This window comes from Echinops telfairi, unplaced genomic scaffold, assembly GCF_000313985.2.
Source record: "Echinops telfairi isolate 266 unplaced genomic scaffold, ASM31398v2 ScPeMD7_9;HRSCAF=40, whole genome shotgun sequence".
NCBI classification, from domain to species: Eukaryota; Metazoa; Chordata; class Mammalia; order Afrosoricida; family Tenrecidae; genus Echinops; species Echinops telfairi.
Genome location: NW_022103906.1, coordinates 96999081 through 97003687, shown reverse-complemented (window position 1 = coordinate 97003687; position 4607 = coordinate 96999081). Strand labels below are relative to the sequence as shown.

General features: G+C 48.7%; 1 pseudogene; it reads right to left on the bottom strand.

Moving 5' to 3' along the window:
* Window positions 1-1514: 1514 nt before the first annotated feature.
* Window positions 1515-3439, bottom strand: LOC101653811 (annotated as a pseudogene).
* Between the last annotated feature and the right edge of the window lie 1168 nt (window positions 3440-4607).

The following is a 4607-nucleotide window of genomic DNA, read 5'->3' as shown; positions in this document are numbered from 1 at the left end:
ACAATAGGCAAACCTATCAAAACAAACAAGAGTGGTTACTAAGAGGCAGAGAAACTGGAAATGTGGAGTTACAGAAAGAAGAAAAGACACATTGTGTGAAACAGCATTTTGAGGTGCATTTCTTAGCAACTTGAAGTTTTATCCTTATTAATCCAAACTTCAGGGGTGAAAATTCTATTAGGACTTCTTGAGAGTTTTGGAAGAATCTAAATTGAAGTATAACTTCTCATTTTTTATTTGCTGAAGATTATTTTTATATGTCAGATATATGAATTAATGAAAATATTGCATGCTGTAAATGTGAGCATTCACTGGGCCTTCTGTGTTGAATTAATGAAAAGCCCTAGGTTTGGTGGGAGGGGTGGGAAGGGCAGTAGACTTTCAAAGATGACTAGCTCAAAGTACATATTTGATGACACTTATTAGGAAAATAAAAAGCCACCACTCGTCTGCCAGTTTGTCACACTGTGGTGGCTTGTGTGTTGCTCTGATGCTGAGAGCGATGTCACCATATTTCAAATACCAGCAGAGTCACCCAAAGTGAGTCATTTTCAGTGGATCTTCCACACTAAGATCTTAGTTAAGAAGGATTCGGCTGCCCACTTCTTGGAGGAAGAAGTGCTGGAAACCACACACACAGCTTTGAAGCGCTGTCGGACCCTGAAAGCCTAAACAAAGGGAGTGGAGCATCGTCAGAGATACTGCAGGAAGGTGGGCCCCTCAGGTCTGAGGACACAGGAAATGTGGAGGGGAGTCGACCATGGTGCGGTGATTTGGGGAAAGGCTGTGGGAGGGAGACCCAGGGCTCTCGCTGCTGCTGGAACAACTCAAGGTAAAGAGAAAGAGCTACAAAACTCTTCTAGCGATTGGAGCTTTGAATGAGCAAAGTAGGAACTGAAAGTGGTCCAAAATGACATGGGACACATGAAGATCGATATCCTAGACACTGGTGAGCTGAAGTGGACTGGTATCGGGTATTTTGAATCAGAAATCCTGTGAGTTACTGTGCGGGGGATAACACAATCAGAGGAATGGCATGGCATTCACTGTCAGGAAGGCTCTTGCTAAATCCATCGTGAAGTACAGGGCTATCTGTGATCCAATTACATCCATCCACTTTCGAGGAAATCCACTCAATAAAACTATTGTTCAAGGTTATGCACTAACTATGACAGCTAGAGGTGAAGAAATTGGAAAAAAAACTACCAATGGCTTCAATCGGAACTTGATCAAACATGCAGTCAAGATGCATTGATAGTTATTGGTGATCGGAATGCCAAAGTTGGAAACAAAGAGGAAGGAACGGTAGTTGGGTGGGGGGCCGGAAAGGACTTGGTGATAGAAAGGATGATGGAGATTGCAGGAGGGAATTGTGAAAAACCAGCGACTTCTTCATCACAAGAGCCAATTTAGGAAATCAAATCAAGTTCATGGCAGAAGTAAAGAATCCAGGCAGGGCACCTCCACCCTTGCTGGGCCCAGCACACCTGGAGCCCCAACACATCATGAACACATCACATCCCCTCCCGCTCCTCCCTGGAGGGGCTTCCATAGGCCGGGCCCCAGCCCAGCACCAGGGGTCTTGGGGCCCAGGGTGGGCAGAAGTCCAGAAAGTGGAGTTGCTACAGGGCTTCTGCTGCTGAGATGCGCCGCACAGGGCTACACTTGAGCAGTTTCGGCAGCAAGTCCCTCCCTTCGGCGTTAAGTTTCGGCACGGCCTTCACCAGGGACGTGGTGGCCGGCTACGTTGGGTAGGGCTTCTCATCTGGCAGTTTGGTCACGGTGGGCCACTGTGTCTCAGCTGGTGTCTCCAGTAGCCTGAAGAGCTTCAGTTCATTGTCCACATTATTGCCTGGGAAGAGGGGGTGCCCAGCTGTGGCCGGCTCTGCAAAGATACGTCCGGCTGACCACAAGCCCATGGATGTGGAGTACGGCTTGGCTCCAAAGAGGACATCCGGTGGGCGGTGCCACAGTGTGACCACATCAGCTGAGTAACAGCACATGGGGATCCCAAAGGATCCAGCCCAGCCCAACTCAGCCAGTTCCAGCCCCCATCCCTCTCTGTGAGCACGCGGCCAGGCTCCCCGGGCCTGTGCAGCACACTGCGGCTGCGACAGAACCCCAGGCCCTTTAGCAGCTGGGACAGGAAGGACTTCACTGGGTCAGGGTCCAGTCACCAGGCAGCTGTCAAAATCCTTCTTCGCGTCCAGGTCACAGGACTCAAACCCCAACGCCGGCTTCTTGTCACTCTGCAGAACCTCACAGATCTTGGCAATGCTCTTGTGCTCCCGCACTTTAAGCAGGCCGATTCCTCGAGGGCAGCCTTTGGCACTCCGTCATCACCACCATCCCACCTCACCTGTTTTAGAGCCAGGATCTCACGAGGCTCCCGATCAAGGACCTTCAACACTGGCCCGTGAGTACATTCACCAGTCTTCCCACATTTCCATGTGTCGGTATCTCGTCAGCTGTGGGGGGACCTATGGGCCCTCACCTCGAAGACTCCAGCCCTGGCCACAAATACCTTTTTACAACAACACAAAAGGTGACTGTACACATGGGCTTCCCCAGATGGAATACGCAGAAATCAACTTGCTTATATCTGTGGAAGACACGTCGAGAAGCTAAGTATCAGCAGTTCAAACCAGCTCAGGGGCTAACTGTGGAATACACCATCCACTGCTCATGCGTAAGGTCAGGATAAAGCTGATGACAATTAGAGCAGATCCATAAGAGTCCAAACACAGCCTTGTGTCTACCCACCTGAATTTTGAGATCATCTCAGGAACAGGTTTGGCACATTGAACTCTCGCGTCAGAAGACCTGAGACATCGAGCCCATCACCCACGAAGGCAGCAAAAGGTCGTTAAAGAGACAGGAGAGAAAAGATCAACGTGGCTGTCAGAAGAGACTCTGAAACCTGCTCTTAATCACAGAGCAGCTAAAAGCACATGGAAGGAAGGATGAAGTCAAGTCGCTGAAGAGAGCATTTCAAAGGGCGGCTGGAGAAGACAACGACCACAGTGAAATGTCAAGGACCCAGACTTAGAAACACAGGAGGGAAGAACACGCTCAGCAGATCTGAAACGGGAAGAACACAAGAAAAAATCCAAGCCTCAAGTTTCAGGTTTGAAAGATTCTATGGGCAAAATATTGAATAATGCAGGAAGCATTGAGAGAAGATGGAAAAAATAGTCACTGGACCCTAAAGAACTAGCTGACACCCCAACAGTTCAGGGGGTAGCTTATAAGCAGGAACCAATTGTGCTGGAGGAAGAAGTTCAGACCGCATGGAATGCATTAGCCAAAAACAAGGGCCCAAGAATTGGTGGAATGCCTATTGAAATATTTCTGAAAGCTGACGGCTGGGTGCACTCACTCATCTCTGCCAGGGTACGTGGAGGACAGTTACTTGGCCAAGTGCCTGGAAGAGATCCATATCGGTGCCTCTTCCAAAGAGAGATGACCCAAGAGAATGCTCAAAGTGTAGAAGGATATCACTGATGATCACACACAAGCAAAATTTGGCTTAAGATCATCCAACCACAATTGCAACCACAAGCGCACTGACAGGGAGCTGCCAGAAGTTCAGGCCGGATTCAGAAGAGGACGGGGAACAAGAGATACCATCACGGATGTCAGATGGATCTTGGCTCAAAGCAGGGAATGGCAGAAAGGTGTTGACTTGTGTTTCAGTGACTACGCAAAGGCACTCGGCTGTGTGGACTGTCGTAAACCGCGTATGGTCTTGAGAAGAATGGGGATTCAGAACACTTCATTGTGCTGATTCGTAAATTGTACACGGATCAAGAGGCAGTTGTGTGACTACTGCCTGGTTTAAAATCAGGAAAGGTGTGCACCGGGGTTGTATCCTCTGACCACACTTGTTCGTTCCGTGGGCTGAGAAGCTGGCTCACGTGAAGTGGGGTCCATGGAGAAGAGCGTGCCTCAGGAACGGAGCACGAATCAGTAATAACCTGTGGTACGCAGACGCCATCACTTTGTTTGCTGAGAGTGAGGAGGAATTGAAGCACTAGCTCTTGCAAATCAAGGCTAATAGCCTCAATATGGATTGCAACTCAATGCAAGGAAGTCCAGAATCCTCACAACTGGGCCAATAGGTAACATCATTATAAATGAAGAAAAGGTGGACGTTGTCGAGACTTTTGTCTCCCTTGGATCCACAATCGGTGCTCATGGAAGCAGCAGTCAAGAGACCCAAAGCCGTCTTGCGTTAGGTAAATCTGCTGCAGAAGGCCTCTTCAGAGCGCTGAAGAGTAAGGACGTTACTTTGAGGAGTAACGTGCATCTGACCCAAGCCATGGTATTATTTATTCTCCACTACATCACATGCATGAGACAGGTAGACGTTGAATGAGGAGGGCCGTAGAAAAATAGATGCATTTGAATTCTGGTACTTAGGAAGAATATTCAAAGTATGGTAGGCTGCTAAAAGACAAACTGAACTATGGGAAGAAGTAAGGCCAGAATGTTCCTTAAAGGGCAGGATGGCAAGACTTCCACGTACATGTGGGTGCAGCAATGGGCTCAGGCCCAGGAACGATTGTGAGGATGGGGCAGGACCGTGCAGTGTTTCCTTCTGTTAT